Here is an 18,711-nt window from a genome sequence, read left to right on the forward strand (position 1 = left end):
TGCTTAGTTAAGGGTTAGCCTTCTGTCCATAGGATAAGGATGCTCAGAACCCCAAAGAAGAAACAAGTGAAGCCCCAAAACACCAATGAAGAAACAGAGACAGAAGGAACATGCTGTACAAGCACAGTATGAAAGGCTGCAGGAATACTTGCTTGAGAAAGTCAGAATTGATTGGGATGTATGTTTCTGAAGACCAGTGACATTTTTCAAGTATTAATACATTGATAAACTTGCTACAAAAACAAGATTATTTCCTAAGTAACCAATTTAAGCAGGGAGCTGTGAAGATAATTGTAAGTAGGGAGTTGTGAAGATAATTATAATTTAAATGTACACTAAATAAGATATATATATATGAATCATTCATCTACAAATCCATATAAGTAGACCTGTGTATGTTTTCAAAATTTATATAGATTTTGTGTCTCACATGGTAAATATTTACCTAATATTAGGTGATATAAGACTTTTATTGAGTTAAAGTTGAGCTGATGTGTATGTCCTGATGAAAGCTTCTCTAAGCCAAAATGTTGACGCTTGACAAAATGAGTTAGAAAATTATAATAGTTTTGACAGTGAACATGTCCCCTGTTTTTAAATGGTTTATCATTGATTTCCATTGGACAGTACAACAGTTTTTGGATATCATCTCCATCAATAATGAATCTGAAATTTTAGCACTTATGAAGTGTATCAGTTCTCTCTGACCCAGTGAAACCAAATAGATGCTAATCAAAGCTGAACACTGAGTGATCTTTGTGGATAACCTGATATAACACTATTATTTCATTATGAACATTTGCCAATTTTTGAAAAGAACTGTTCTCTTTGAGTTTAGTAAGGCCTTAATTAAGAGAAAGACTAAAACACGCACAACTTTCAAATTCTATTCAATAATGTAATTTTAGTAGTTCAGTCAGATCCTGACAAATGTGGGAAAAAAAAAATAGAAACAAAATGTATTAGAGGTTGTTTACTGTAACTCTCCTAGCTGAGAGAGCACACTGTCTGTAAAGATGAGGCTAACTGAACCAATGCTTCACTTTTGTGAGGAATAAGCTAGGAAGCTGCTGCAAGGGAGTAGATGGGGTGGCAGAAGGGGTATAAGGAAGAGATGCAAAAGGAAAGATACAGGAGATATGTGTAGGAGAGTGGAAGAAGGCAATATTATGATGTGACCTACCTCCTAAATGTATGTTAAAAATTCCATATGATGAATGGTATCAAAAGTAACAGTGAATTCTAGGATGAAATGCAGCATTAAGACAAGGATGGAAATAAAACAAGAATCCACATTCAACAGTAGATCATAGCTGTATATATACTGTATAGATCTTAAACCAGTATAGAGTCCTAAAGATTGTTTTTAATTATATTACTTAGCAGCTGATAAGCAATAGCTCAGTGCAAGATCTTGGAGGAGATGGCAAACAAGTCTACTATCTGAAGGCTGATTTGATTCTGAGTTGCTTTTTAAAGAAGTAATGAGAACTCATTTTGATGTAGAGCATAAGAACTTGGTTACACCAAGAGGAGATCTAACACATTTGCTAGTTAGCAATATAGAAAATAGTATTTCAGAACAAACTGCCCCATAATCAATTTGAGTTACTGGACATAATACTGAAAAATATTTCAGTATATTTCAGAAAGGAAACACAACGTTTCGGCTGTAAAGCCTTCTTCCACATCTGAAGAAGGCCCCACAGCTGAAACATTGTGTTTCCTTTCTTTTCTTTTCAGCATGGAATATACCCGTTACCTGTTCCTTTGCAGACTACACATGCTGATGCAGCTACCTACTTGAACTACATAATACTGAAAAATACTGATTTAATAAAGGAATAGGAAAGAAGCAAGTATAAAAGAAGGTATAAAAAGCAAGTGGTAGGTCACATTTTTAAGAATCCAGCAACTTTATTTTGGAGCCAGCTCAATGGAATTGAAACCAATTTCTACATTGTCATTGAAAGACCCTGTTGTTGTTCCCCTAAGAACAGACTGGCATTTGTAAGCAACAGTATTAGAACAAAAGCACCTATGACTACTCATTCTTTCTGTTATACATTAAATCTCATCTGACATAAATGCAAAAATTTTAAATGCTCAAATATGATCTTTTAGTAATCCTCTGTTTTAATTGTTTATTTTATTATATGTATATTACACTATTTCGTATCTTCAACATACTGTGAACTAAAACTGATATTACCTGAAGAAGTTTGTTTTGAATTTTCACATGAGACAGTTATTTAGGATTTTCATTTCAATTTACATATAAGAAAATAATACAATACGTCAGAAAGAGTCATATAAGTCACTAGAAGCTTTCTCAATATTGGGTTAAGTGTAGCTCAGACACCATTGGTGATTTAAGTTCAAGAGGGTCAGAAGTTGAGGTGTTTGTAAGCATGGCAGCAATAATTTGGGTGTTACAATAGCAGATCATCATCCTATCATTAATTATGCTGCATAATCATCATGTCAACAGTATTATTAGGCTATAGTTTGTAGAGAAAACCGGTTCAGGGACACCAAATATGTAATCATAGTGGCTCTCTGAAGGCACCAGTTCTGTAGGGTTTGGGCATTTACTGAGACAATTATTAATTGTAGCAGTAAATCACAAAGTTGATTCTTTTGGTGGCTTTAGAATCCAACCATGCGACATAACTCAAACAACGCGCACACACAGGTACTAATACACGAGGATACATTTATTAATACATAGAATATGCATATAAACCTAACAGATCTTATCGAGAGGGTTATCAGAATACAAAAGGTATATTCAATCAGTTACAAAGTGTTACACATATCAAGAGGACATACGTTCAGTATATCATTCATTAAGACCGTTTCGTAAAGTGAACTTGGTTACAACTTCTACATTAGATACTCAAACAAGTACATAACTCTTAGGAATTAAATTGATATCAACTGGTTGGGATAACAATTGAATTCTCGAGCTGTAATGCATTGAAGTTGAATACTCATCCAATCTCTGGGGATTCAGATCTCCTGCGGGCACAAAGAAACAGTTGCAGGCTGTTGCTGTCCAATCCGCGCTCTCTGGCTCCGTGCCAGGCTGTGCTGTGCGGCTTGCGACGGTGCGCTGCTGATGCTCACTGTTGGCTTTAACTAGCAAAGTTTGTGCACAGGAGAAAAGATGACTGTGGGTCCCAGCATGTCAGGAAGAGGACTGGTTCGTTCCTGATGAAGAGCTAGTTCTGAATAGTGATTCAGCTGTCCACAGTTCCGACCTGTTCACGAGGCCTGCTGCTGGTTACTCTCTGGCAACCTCCACTCTAGACTCTTAGAACAAAGGAAAGTTCTGGTACTCGGACACACTGGCCATTCCGTGGTTGTCCGGGCTGAGTCTCAGGATGGTCAGGAGGCGCGCTGCGAGAATGTCCTGCCCTTGGGATTCTCCTTTGAATTCCTTCTAGAATTGTTGAATCTGAATCTGAATCTGAAAACTCAATCTGAATCTTGTTGAATCTCTCAGGCTCTGTGTTGCCTGTTTTTACCTGGAGGAACTTCAGCTCATTGATTGGCTGAAAGTTCCATGGGCATCAGAGTCCCACGTGGGTTACTCGGCCCTACCGGTCCCTGATTGGTTGATCAAGGTGAGATATGAGTCACTTACTCCTGACACTTAGTAATGCAGTCCAGATGTCCAACTGGCACTCCCTAGACAGATAGGCGCCAATGGGTGACCATTGATCATGATAGCCAGGCTTAGCTAAGTGCATCCCCCTTTGGGAGCTGTCCTTGGACCTTAAATCACCTTGCATGAATGGTTTCTCTGTGGCTGCACCACAGAGATGAACAGAGAAATGAGGCCTAATTTGGGAAAGCTCAGAAACACTTAATTCTGTCTTATTATTAAGCCTCGCCGCTACAAGTTTGAAGTATACTTAGTATTCACTTTCAAACCTCAGAGATTCAACTGAGTACTATATTTTCTTTTCTGATTCATTCATCAAGTCTACAGAGAGACCCATGAAATGAGCACCATTAATTCAGTTATTCATTGAATTAGTTTCTTAATCATGCATGTGTTGAAGATGCTTTCCTTAATTGGTAATTGGTAACCAATCAGTAATTGGTTTTGAAGCCTATATGGTGAATACTCCACACTTCTGTGCTGAAAAGCCAAACACCAGAAACAAGCTGATCCAAAACAACTGTCAGGTGACTCAGGGAGCTTGGAAATCTCCAGAAGGGATTATATCAATATAATTATCATAAAAATATTCCCCTTATTATTTTCTTGTCACACATTATAGAAGGCTTAGACATTTTGAATTATAGATAAAAACAGGAATTTTAAAATATGCAGTGGTAGTGTGAACATTAATAGCCCACTAATTTAGAGTAAACTGGGAATACTTTAGCTGAGATTGTATGTATCAGGGATACACAACATATGGCGTTTCTGATCAGCTCCATGTAGTACTTTGATGTAAGAAGCTCCTTAATTGTTGTATTGATCTTGCTCAATTATATAATTATAATTAAGTAGCAAGATTCAGCAAAAATGTGTTATGGAATTCATTGGAAGGGCCACATATTGAGTAGCACTTGTGAATATGACTGGTAGAATACAGAAGAATATGAAAACCGAAGAAGCATGGTATCAAAAATAATTTTGTATTCCACACCCTTTCTCATTTTTGGTAGGAACAGTATTTGTAAGGTACTTTTCAAAAGACTTCCAGGTTAAATAAGTTTCATGGTGCTCTAGTGAATTCTCATGATCACCTATCATGGGGTTTAAATGCTTTCAATCAGAGAAACCTCTCAGGATTTGCAATGCTTGGAATGCATGCTGATTTCTTTGCAAAAAGCATGCAAGGACAGCAAAATACTGTTCTCTACATTTTTAATACAGAAGCCACCTGCACTCTGGAGTTTTTCTTGACAGCACTAAATTCCTTCCCTTTACTAGAAGTAGATGGTATAAAATATTCATCTTTCTGTTGTTTGATTTATGCTTAAATGAACTATTTAGTTTGTCTGTAATATTAGGCCATCAGTGTGTATCATTTAAACTGATTTCCCATCCAGCAGCACAATTCTCTTCAAGAAATTGTCTCTTGGAAAAGATTGTTTACGTCACTATTTCAAATGTTGTGAAGGTAGTCTCAGTTTCTCAATGTGGAACTTTTATTTTCAGTATTATTCAATGCCACTGATGTTAGGTTGACACTGTTCTTCTTACCTACTGTACCTAAAATTATTTTGTGCTGTCACTGAAGTCAGTACATTCTGTCATCCAATTTTGTCACTATTCATAAAAAAGTAATAGTAAATCAAAATCATATTTTTAAAGTATTTTCTTTAGTTGAAGAAAAGTCTAGTTTTTTTAGTTCTTTGGTTTATAAAAATGTCGAGTGATCAAATGTACCTTTCATCTGTCATTACATTAGTTCTGCATAAATTTGTCCTATAAATTTAGATACTGGAATAACTAAAGCTTAACGTTTTTTTCAAAATAAGTTCAACCTGCTTCACAGTTATCAGTTTGTCTGGGCTTAGCCTTTGTATAAATTCTTAAAGGCATTAGAGTTGATTCTCTGCACACTGGCATATTTGAGTTTAATAAAAAACCTCATGATACACTGATCTCTGGTATTATGCGAGTTTCCGAAACGCGGATAGGCTCATACGCGATTGGTAAATAAGGGACAGATTTCTGTATAACACGAAACTCGTGTTGGTTTATACGCGGTTTCATCCCCGACATGTTTACGTTTTGCATGGTGGAGTAACACTGAACACAGCAGTCCACGGAGGAATACACATGAAGCTCAGTTGTCCCACGTGCTTCGTTTTGAAAGTGCCAATTGGGAGGTGCTCCTCAATTCTCATGCTATATACACTAAATCTTCTGCACTGCTGTAAATATGAGTGGACAACGTGACAAGAAGAGCTTGCTGGTGATAAAATTTCAGGTGGTGAACTTTTTTCAGGGGAAAGTCCTAAATTGACTGTAGTGTTTATTTATTATTGTAGCGCCTTCGTCTGGTGTCTTGGCGGAAGCAAACCCAGATAATTAGTATGTGGCGCAGTGCAGTCTTGGAACCACTGTCAGAGTACTGTCGGGAGATGGACTTAGGGCCCACAGCCTGACCGCTAGCTAACAGTGTTTTTTTAGGAAATTGTACTTGGTTGATTGATGTTTACCCCTTTTTTATTCCCAAGACCAGTACCCACCCTAAAGAGGTGTAAGTGTTCCCTTTGGTGTGTGTTTAAGTTTTGTTCGAAGGGTTTATGGTTTCTGTTGCCTGGTAAAAGGCTCATGGAGGCCTGTAAAAAAGAGTGTGTGCACTATCTAAATGTCTTGTTATTGCCCAAGTGAACTGTTCCATAAATGCTTCACCATAAATTTAACATGTTTAAACTGTGTAAACATTTTTATTAGGATGACTAATAAACTTTGTTAAGCTTTGGTTGGGCATTTGGTTAGGTTTTGAGTGGTCTGGCCCTAACACTATTTTTCCATAGGTCCTGTTATTTTTATTGCACGGTTTTACATAACACACGGTTTTACAGGAACATATCTATCGCGTTAAAGCAGAGACGCCTGTACTAGATAGTTTCAGAAATACATATATAGAAATGGAAAAACTTGACTCACTGAAAAGCTTATATTGTAGTAGTCATTTTATAGTTTATCATAGAATGACAATTCTATGATAAATTTATACCCTCTCACTCCACTCACTATTGAGGTTCCCTCTACCAAACTCAAGCTTTGTTCTACCTTTTTGGAACAATGCTTTAACCTAATTGATTTTTTGCTCTTGAAATCCCAGCTGTCCCTTGATTATGGCTTTGCTTTATGTTTTCGGACTTAGATACTGTTGGTACTGTGCGGAACCTTTCCAGGAAAGATCTACTGCACAGGGTTCTAACCAGCCACTTTGCTGCAACCTTTGACACCTAACCACTACGCCACACCACTGCTAATCATCTAACACTAATACTTGAAATTGTCTACCTAATTCTGATCTAATCAGTATTTTATCAATATTTTATCATGCAAAGCAGTAGCAGGCACAGTGGTAAGAGCTCTGGACTTATAACTGGAACTAAAATTAAAGAGGGGCACTGCTGTTGTACTCGTAATCAAGGTACTTCATCGAGATTGCTTCATTATAATGCAAATGAAAGCAAATACAAAATATCTTACAAAATGCTAATTTTTATTGTTTTGAATTTTAATTAATTAAGAAATTAAAATTCAGTTTATGTATTTAATATCTATGTAGTTTTTCTGAAGGAATGTAACTGGAAAAAGTACAAATGTCTAAATTGTTTTTACAGTTTTTTAATGGAGCTTCTGAATATTTCAAAAAATATAGTTTGCATTTTCTTCAATATCATTGCATTTATTATAGGTTAAATTTTATTTAAATGTGGTTTAATGTCCAATGGCATTGCATATGTCAGAAGTTCTTGTCAGAAGTTAATATTTTGTGATATGCAGTGCAGCACCATTCACTGTAATTTATTCTAGTCAGCTACTGCTTATTGTTCAACAATGCCGAACCCATAATGAGACATGATTTATACAAGTAAGAGCTAAATAAAGTGTCAATTCTGCATACGTCACATTTTGTCTGGATGTGAAGACAAGGTTAAACTATGTTTAACCCAATTATTCATAAGATAAAGTACAGCATTGTAAAAGACACAATTAAAGAAGCATATATTTTTAGCATATTCTTTACGTCTCCTTTACTGAATGTTGTGAATCTAGACCACATTAACTCATATTGCTATTATTCAATTTACTGTACTGCAATTTCTACTTTTAGAACCTATGACGAATGTCAGTGTTGCAAAAAGTTTGATTATATTCAATAATAGGACTTACATTATGTTAATAATAATAAACTATTTTGTATCCATATATGATTGTTTTCTCTGTCTACAGTGTTAGGTTTTCAGAAATAAACTGTAACAGAGCAGGTGTTGCTTTAGGGGTTTTAATCTGTTTTAGTGTCCTGAACCAAGAGGCTGACGAGGTGACTGACTGCGAAAGAGATACTACACACGTTGTGTAATTCTGTCAATCTGCAAGAAGAGGCACCAGGCTCAATCTGCAGGACACGGCAACAGACTGCTGTGTGTTCTTCTCCTTCCCAAATCTAGAATTTCATAAACCTAAATAATCAGTCTCAGTCTAAATATGATCATATTAACAGAAGTTCAGCCTTCTGGTTCCATATCTTTATAGCATTTAGACAGTTAATAGCCAAAAGCACGATGTCATATAAATGTCACAACCTTGCAATAAAGGTGAAAAGGTGAAGAAAAAATAATTCAGTATAGCAAAATAATAGTACAAAATAAAACAGTAAAGTAAATGGAATTTAATAGAATATTTCTGAATTTGCTGTTTTATGCAATACCTTAAAATGTCATGTACTTATTTTGGTGCAAAGGAGGGGGGTAAATAGTACAAGACTTTCATTATTACAAAGTCCTTTTTTTTAAATAAGGAGATCTGTGATTCAGTCCTGGTTTCTTTGTTCCTACACTGGTATGTGACCTGTGTTGAGTGCCTGAACACTCACATAGTTTATTTGAGAGCACATTCTAAGTGAAAGACGATTGGAAAAAGTAATATACTGTGTACATTTTCTCAGCACGCATGTTCATTTCTTAGCTGCCAAAGTGCTATTGATTTGATTTTAAGGTTTCAGGCCTCCACCTACTGTACTTTTCATTAATGATATACATTATGTCCATTGTCAAGAATAATAAACTAAAAGTAACATTTTATTTTATTTAATCAGTAATTCTAATTATTTTACATGTCATGTATATTTTCTGTAAATTTGGCTCTAGTTAGTGTTTCAATAACTTTACAAGTAACAAAAGTAAGGCTATTTGGTCAGTAGTTTCCTAGTACACTTTTGTCACTCTTTATGAATCATCTCTTTACAATTCTCCTGGGGTACAGCTTGCAGTCTTAGTATCAGGTGAAATATGCTTGTTACACAATTGCACCAGAGGAAAGTGGTGGGGGGAAGAAAAAGGAAAGGAAGTGGAATTCAGAACTGTGCGACTTTTGACAATGTGACATTTTGGAGGAGTCTCTGTGGAAGACTTGGTTTTGGAGTCGGTAAGCAGCTGACCTACCCAGCTGAGTTTATAGAGAGGCCTGATATAGACATCATTACAAGCTCAATGTCTATGGTGTGAGCTTTGGTCATCTTCAATCACACTGTAAATAATTACTTTCTGTCTGTTTTGTGTGTGTTTTCCACATCTTAAAAACTATCTTGTTTATGACACTGCACCTCAGAGGGTGTCACAGTTCCCTTTTTATCTGCAGGATGCATCATCAAGGTGAAGAATAGAAATAACTATAAATTGGGGGAAACAAATCACATAGGAACCTCAAGTATTAAAGCAGCATTATGTTCCAGTATGCATTTCTAGGTCACAATTAAAAAAGAATGGTCTTAAATTTATATCAAGAAGAGTTTGACCTGCATTTAATAATCATCAAAGATTAGAATGAACTAGTGATTTGACATAACATGACATTAGTATGATCAATTATTGAATTTATTGAACATGTCATTGTTATGCTATGCAAGCCAGCCCCAATAGCCTTCAGTTTCCTTAAAACTGTGCACATTCCAAAACTGAATAGCATTCCACCCAGGGGCTATTCAGACTTGCTTGGGATGATTATTTAAGTCTCCCTCATCCAATTAGCAAGTGATTCAATCATTATTACCACAATGTTTAAAACCTGCTTTGCCACTGATTCGGCATTCTGTCAATGAGTTACCTTCAGACACGTTATAATGGTGTGCTCAGCAATACTAACCTGCATCACCTAAATCCACTGAAAGACTCCTATTCTGTCCTGAACATGTTCTGCCTTTCAGCCACCAGTTTCCTCTGAATCACTGGACCAGTGGCACAGTTCTCTGCCAGATTCCCGTACTGCAGCACAGCCCCCATGTCTGCTTCTGCCCTAAAGGCCGGGCTTGCTTCCAGTCCTGTCATTTCACTTCAATTATCTCCACTTGTCTTTATTTTGCCTCAGCCATCTCCAGCAGCTCCTATGCTCAAAACCACTTTGGCAATCTCCACCTGCCTCCAACTTACACCGAGCCCCACCGGGCTTTTTGCATTCCCTGACCTGTCACCAAAAAGCAGCTGTATCCTTTAGCAAGCTGCATAATTACAGTCATTGTATAAATCATTAGTTTCCTTATATTTGTATAAAATTCAACAGTATTTGCATACTTTTAAGAATGACCTAATTGATCTTCCAATCCTACTTACTCAAAATAAAAATTGTCTTTCTTTTGTTAAGGATGATATGAAACCGCTCAAATTTTCTATATCCAATGCTCAAAATAAGCACAACAGATGCAATAAGTACCTGGTTGTGGATTCTGATAATAAAAGAAAATTCTTAATAGTACATTACCATCTTTGAGAGTGAATAATGTTCCAAAACTGAATTCATGAAAAGTTACAGATAAGGGTCAATACATAATGTAATTGCGCTGAGGAAAATTGCCTCATCTCATTCATCTAATTCCTGCACATAGGCTTTACTGCTATTAATATTTTCCAATAAATAGGATTTAAGGTGCACATATAACAGACAATATTTATTTCCTTTACGATCAAAGCTTTTAAGCAATTCATCTGCATTAAGGTGATGATGAGTCGTACTTCTCATTACTTGCCTAATTAATTTTCTGTATCACACATTCTTCTTTTAGCACCAGAGAAAAGCATGGCTGAATTTCTTGGAATATTTTTTTCTACCTTTGAGGAAGTTTCTTTTTTTTAATTTAAAAACAGTTTTGAGCTTCCAAGGCTACTCACCCTAATTACATGTTAAAAAAGTGAATAGTCTACACAACTGCAATAGTTTAGATAAACTATTTATTGTTTGTATTTTTGCAGATCTCACGGTGAAAGACTGAGATTGTTATGGTGATACTGTCTATGTCTCTAGACTCCTCCTCTGTACTCTACAATACCTCTTTAAGTTTCATTTAGTATCCTTTTTTTTTAATTTAGCAGAATAAATTATTAATAATGTCAAACTGAGTAAATTTTTAAATGACAAACTGACATTTGTATACAAATCATGTTTAACTTAGAAAAGTGACACAAAAAACAGAGAAAGTCAAAAATAATTCAAAGACAATTCTCTTTATGAATACAATTCTATTTGTGTTGCAGAGGTGCAGATAATAATAGCATATATGAAGTGTAGCAGAATACAATTTTACTCCCTGCTGTTTCTACCTTCAAAGAGATAGCTTATTATATCTAAATCCTAATGGCTAAAACACAAGATTAGAATAAGAACATTTGGAACAAGAGAAGGAAAGCTTAAGGCTACACTGGTAAGATTCCAAAAAAAAGTCAACATAATAAACTGAAAATGACTTTTATTCCAGTATGTGAAATATACCGAGTATCCGTTTGTAAATAAAAATAATTTGGTATATACTGTATGTACAGTATATTGGTGTCTGGGAATAGGCTGCTCCTCTCAGTCACGTGACCAGTTGCTGGAAGACAATTGGTCAATTGACTGTCTAAAAAGCAGGGAGCAGAGGAAGTTAGCAGATCCGTCTGGAGAGCAGAGAATTTCTGTGCACCATTTAAAGTAGGAAGAATGCCTGACCCATTAACCAAAGTATTGTAGGTTTGAGGACTGCCAAAATTGCTTGTTTGGGAACATTCTGTGTAAGACAGTATCGGTGACATTTTTTGGTATACATATATGATAAAGAGTCTCAGAGAGAGAGAGACTTCATTTGGAAGTATTTTGTGAAGAGTCCCAAGACAGACTGTTTTGAGAATTGTTTGTTTGAGGCTGGTAAGCAGTTCGACTGTGATAGAGAGTGACTTCAGGAAGAAATTAATCAGTAGCTCAAATGGGAGGTTAGGATTTTGTTATTTTTGTTTTGTTTTGTTTTGTTTTTTTGCACTGTAAATAAAAGCACAATGTTGTTTTTAAAACAGCTGTGTTTATGGTGTGTCTGTTGACCTAGAACAACCCATTTTAAACATCCTGTTATGACACACCCAATGGGTTGTAACAGTATGTATGCAGATATTTAAAATAAAATAATCCAGCACTAGTCTAAATCCAGTATTGGCCTGCAGGATCTCTACCCACAGTCCTGAATAAGTTGCAACCCCCAGCATGTCTCATGCATATGACTTTAATGTGCAGTTACTTCCTGTCTACACCTGTACTAACACCACCTCGATCCCTGTATCACTAACACTGGCATCCATCAAAAACAATAACTAGGAATTTGAGATTAACAGAATGGGGAACTGAGTTAGGACCTCTCTCAGGCCCTGCTTATCATCCTGAATTCACTTAACCAAGTTAAATTAATTGTGAACCACTGAAGAGGAATTCAACAAACAAGTGGTAATATAACACCAGTCCCACAAAATTAAATATTACCTTTATATTGCTAGGGAGTGGCCATGATTACATGATCTCTTGGTGCCCACTATAGATCTTTTCAGGAAATCAGTCTTTTGCAAGAGATGTGGCAGCCATCATGCATCAGCATCCAACTATACAGCAGATATAATAGAGAACTGAAAATTGCTTTGCCATTTAAATTAAAAAAAAATAAGTTTAGGAAGGCCATACTGTGCAAACCCAGAGGGAAATTTAACTAGGATGCCAGGGTTAACATCATTATTCTAACAAACAGTACTATGGAATCTTGAATGGCTTAGACCTTTAATGACCTATCAAGAAGGTAGCTGCATCAGCATGCATACAGATGCAGCCATTCAAAGTGCGCGGTACAGACACATACCGGAGGTAATTGGCTACGGCGTTGCGCATTTTGACGCAAGATGACGCGCGGTACTGCGGTATGTTTACGATTTAAATCAAAACGCGATTCAAATCAATATAAATGTTTATTTTGTAACGCATAGGTGACTATTCATTGTTATTAAAAAGACTTAAATTTGATCATGTTGTGATATTTAGAAATATAAATTTGTTTGGTGCGAGTGAGGTTTTATTTAATCTCTGACCAAGGGAAACGTTTCATTTTTTCAAAGAAATGTTTGTTAAAAAAAAGTCATAGTTCCAGTGGGATTCGATCACAGACTGTATGACATGGGAGTCAGGAACCTAACCCACAGCGCCACCAGCAAGGTCGCATACAGTGCGCTGAAAAAGCACTACAGAAACATTATCGACAGACAATGTACAGCGTGTACTATTCTTGTGTTGCGGTACATGAATATAATTATATCGTTATTAATTTCTTTAGATACTCGATTCCATATTATATTCAAATAATAATCAAATTCTAAAAGTATGCTTGTTGACTCCAGTATCACGTTAGTTAAAGACTTCGATGCTTAAAATGTTTTTTTTTATGCTCAGGCACTAAGATTTCCCTTCAGTGGTAAAATTCCATATAAATCTTCAATACTTAAACGGGCACAATTAAGACATTAAATATACATATACATACTGTATACAGTACAGTTTGCATACGGTAATATGTTTATGTTCCTAAATCAATCTCTTTTATGAGCATGTGAAAGGCATGGTGAATCGATTCTCAAAAATTACTGTACTTTGCATGATTGGAAACAAATGTGTGATTGCGAAATGCCGTGGTGTTACTTTTACAAAGACGGTCAATGAAAAAAAGAATGTGGACCAGGGCAATACTTTGAGTTTACACTTACAGCTTGTCCAAGGTCATTCATTATTAATACTATTAGTAATATTTTCATTAAAGACTTTGATGGCGACAGCTCAAACATGAAAGGTTGAGCTTTATTAGCTCCACCTTGCGGAAATTCCGGATACTATTATTTTGCTTGCGGTATTATAGGAGAATTTACGGTAACTAGGGGTATTTACCAGTAACTCGCGGTAGACTGCGTACAGTGTACTGGAAAATAATGCGGTATCGCCCGCGCATTTTGAATGGCTGCATCTGTAGGTTGCAAAGGAACATGTAAAGGTTTACAGATGCAGCCATTCAAAACAAGAGGGGTACACTGGTATAACGCGGTGGGCATGTCGCATCAAAACGCGGTATAATGCTACATTCTACATCATACCGCAAATTGCCATATGCAAATTAGATTATGTTAATAGTATCCAGAATCACCTTGTAAAACCGCCAGGAGGAGCTAATAAAGCTTAACCTTTCCTGTACAGCACTTGAGCTGTCACCAGAAAACGCAGGTTTCAAATCCCGATCACTGCTGAGAGACAATCTTTATTCAATTAAGAATTTAAGTTGTATACTCTTTAGGCTTTTAAATTTAAACTGTGTATTGCATTAAAAAGTTTGCATATTTTATGAAGGCAAGATTGCTCAGTTGGGAAAAAGTACACAACCTACCTTTATCATAAATAATTTAATTATGCAGAAATATTTTATGCATCAAAGTCTTTACCGAAGATATTACTATTTGTATTAATTATGAATGACCTTGGACAAGCTGTAAACTCAAAGTATTACCCTGGTCCACATTCTTTGTAAACCGTCTTTGTAATCTAAAATACTTTATTTTTTCATTGACAAAAAGTAACACCACAGCACTTTGTTGATCTGATCACGCATTCATTTCCAATCATACAAAGTAAGCCATGAGAATCTCCGATTCACCATGCCTTTCACATGCTCATAAAAGATATTATTTAGGAACATAAACATATTACTGTATGTAAACTGTACTGTATAAAATGAAAATTGATCATTTTAAGCTTTTCTGCGAATACACTTGTTATCGGATGAAACAAAAACATGCTTTTAGGATTAATAGGGAATATAATATGGATTCGCGTGTCTAAATAAATTAATAACGGTATAAATATATTCATATACTGTTGCACAAACAGTAGTATAAGACTTTCCAAATAAGAAATAAACATTTTTAACAAATAAACATTTCTTTGAAATAGCAAATATTATTGGCATTATGTTGACCTTTTTTATATTTCTACATATCACAACATGTTCGTACTGTATGTACACAGCAGTACCGCAGGGTGTAGGGCCCAAATCCATGTGAGCCCATAAGCCCTACATTAATGTTGTGCATTTGCCTGGCGCTACGCGGTTTTCATCTCTCTCTCTCTGCGGGAGTGCTGGCTGTGCCGAATTAAACCGGTTTCAAAGGTATTTTCAAAGTAGAATAGGGTGAGTCTTCCAATGACACTCCAGCTTCCCCCACAGACACGTTTTCTTAGAAAAACAGATTCACAACGCGAAGCTATGTCAGTCTTCTGTGTAAAAAAAAACGGTTTATACACCATGGGTGCTGTTTTTAAGACACTGCTGAGAAAAGTTTAGGAATTTTCCTGCTATCAGCAGTATTGTGTATATAGTTTTATGTACAGGCTGTGAAAAGTTTCACAAGTAGAGGTCTTTAAATTAGGCTGGGCAAATGATTTTTTTAATTCTTAAAAAATAAATCAAAAACAAATATAATGATATGTTCCTGCTTAGATATTGCACGACTTTAAAAGCTATAAAAACAGGTTTTGATAGTTAATAACCCCTTTTTATGCACGAAAAACAGGTGATTTTTCTTCCTCGTGATCATCTTAGAATCTCTGTCTACGCTGTAAGGTTTTTACTTCTTAATTAAACGTTTAAAATACACTAATTTCATAAAATCAACACACGTTTCGAATAGAAAAAATTATATTCTATTTTATTCCTGGTATGTAGAACAGATCAGCAGGTCTTTGTTTCCCAAAGAGAGGCTCAGCGCAAACTGGGGAGGTAGCACCGGGAAGGAGGAAGCGCGGAGTTCAGTATTGCACAATGGCTGTAAAGCACCAATTGTGTCTGTGTTCATAACTTAGTGTTTAAAATTAAACAATGTAATTTATTTTCTTTCACTTCTAAGTCTCTTAATTATCATTAAGCACGGGTTTCTTTTTTGATACCATTGTTAGATAAGGCAGGAACTTATTGTACTTTCTAATGATATTACAAGTTGAAAGATTACAGATTACAGATTTTAATCATCTTTAATTTTGTTATACATTTTAGAAAAGTTTAATCTATGCATACACCACAAAACTATTCTCGATAGTATTTCTGAATGCTATGTATAAAAAAAATTTGCAGCTTACTCAACGATTCTAAGATGATCACGAGGATGTGTATTGCATGTCTAATGGTCTAACCCCATTTTCCCCATTTTGATTAAAATCGCAAACGCGTGTTTAATTAAATGCCTCTATTGATTCACAATCTGACAGTGCACTAACTTCCTCGTGATCATCATCAATATGTTTATGTTCCTAAATTAATATCGTTTATGACCTTCAGATGCGTTATGCTCCTATTCTTTTTATGCTCAGCTACTAAAATTTCCCTTTAGTGGTAAAATTCCATATAAATATTCAATACTAAGCGGATTAAAATGCGCACAGTAAAGATATTAAATGATCAAATCTTTTCACTACTGAGCAATGCACCACGAGTGCTCCTGTCGGTCTTTTTGGCCACCCAATCACATACCGCGGTACGGCGCGGTGGCGAAAGCATAGTTGCCTGCAGTATGTGTTTGTACCGTGCATTTTGAATGGCTGCATCTGTATTTCATGCTGAAAAGAGAAAAAAAGGAACACAATGTTTCAGCTGTGGAACCTCCTTTGGGTTATCTGAAGGATGGCATCTCCAACAGCACAGAGCATCTCCTCTGTTGCCATACTGGATCATAAGTTTGGGAAATTCTAAACCAGAAGAAAGAGTTTCATTATCAGTCTACCAATACTAAGAGCAGCAACTTGGTTTTCCTTAGAGGTGTCCATCCTTAGTAATAATCAGGTCCAGCCTTTCTTATCTTCTGAGATCTGTCACACACAGATGTTTCAATTCATTTGAATGATATATTGATTGAAACTGGGCTTAAACAAAGCTTCTGTTCACTGTTCTTGTTTTGAATATATATATTATTTTTTTATTGTCATATATAATAACAAATAGATTTGTAAAGGCAGGAATAACAGTTGAAATTCTGGCTACTTTAACCACCTAATAAATGATAATATACCATCCCACAGTCTTAGCTTTTTTAGCTTCATACTGATAATTGTCTGACCCTCAGGCACTGGGTCACAATACCCTGTTTTTTATTTCAACACATGACTTTATTCAAGGAGATAGAAGTACTTTTTGCTCCTAATACACATAATGCATTCTGTATTTGCTGTAGAAATACATTAATTTGCACTTTGGGAATGTTATGCAAATGTCTGGATATGCTTCTACAATTTTACAACCAAGTATATGCACTGCACGCATAAAGGCAAATTCAATAAACAGTGCAAAATTAACAAATAACAGCAAATTAGTATTAAAAAATTCAGTTAATTAAGATTTTACTGGTCGCACTTAGCAACAACCATGATGTCATTAACATTACAAGGCTTTAAGTGTTTACGCTGAGTAGTATAAAGACATTTTTCTAATTACAACAGTATTGTTTGGTATGCACCAAAACAGTCTAGCTCTAAAAATGACAATTTCCTCTAGTGACTAGACCAAACTGTACTGCTGCAGTGTAATTCGTCTTGGAGATTTAAATATCTGTGGGGGCAGTTGATGATGTTGGACACTCTGACAAGGACATTCCATATACAGTATGCAAAGTGGGTGACAGATACATTGACATTCCTGACCTAGTTAAAGTGGTGATAAGTAGTGACATACACACTGAATTTGTATTTAACATGTAAAGCAAACACTATTATGGAAATACAATTCTCAGTTTAACTATCATCCTATGCACTCTGGACACTGAGTTTTAAAAATGTCCAGAGGATAATCTGCTGTGAACCCATAAAAATGAAAATCTTGGTCTCCAGAATTAACATATTCTGAGTGTTATATTTATTTTGCATATTAAGCTCCTCTACACCACAGTCTTTTATTGGCTGACAGTACTTATGACCTGACCATGCAAGTCACTCTATAAGTCTGGGAGCTTGGCAGTAGTAAAACTAACACAGCTCTCTACACCTATTCTGACTTCACACCTCTTGATTGGCCTCTCTTTCTGTCCCCTGCTCCTGCCTCTCACTCCTCCTCTCTCACCGCCTATGTTCTCCCGCTACATTACCTTTGCCTACTGCCTTGTCTCAGCATGGAATAGACCTATTACTTGTTCCCTAACTGAAAAACTGTTGGCCAAATTCTCCATTTGTAAACAATGGTTTCACTGTACTGTATATAACAGTGCTAGTTTCTATCAAGATCGTATTACAAATATAAGTGAAAAGGCTAAAAGTGACAGTGTGTTAAATGAGGTAATCAGATTTGGATACTTTGGCATGCGAAGGTAGCATTGTGTTAGCTGTAATGCTTAAATTCACTTACCATTTGACCCTATCTACACCTTTCTTTTCCATAATGTCTTCTGCTTATTATTAATGAGTTCTCAATCCAGCAAATGTTAAATATATAGATCTATTTCTGATCCTGAAAACTCTTGATTTACTTTACTATATATGTTATTTGTAACATGTTTTTGTAAAACATCAAATATGGTGGAATAATTTTCCAAAGTGTAACTAGTGTCCTAACTATGGCTGATCCAAAATGTTATGATTGCCACAAAGCGAAAGGGAAGCCACTGGGATACTGAGGTTTGCCATACACATTGGTGTGCACT

This window comes from Lepisosteus oculatus, chromosome 15 (genome assembly GCF_040954835.1).
Source record: "Lepisosteus oculatus isolate fLepOcu1 chromosome 15, fLepOcu1.hap2, whole genome shotgun sequence".
Classification (NCBI taxonomy): Eukaryota; Metazoa; Chordata; class Actinopteri; order Semionotiformes; family Lepisosteidae; genus Lepisosteus; species Lepisosteus oculatus.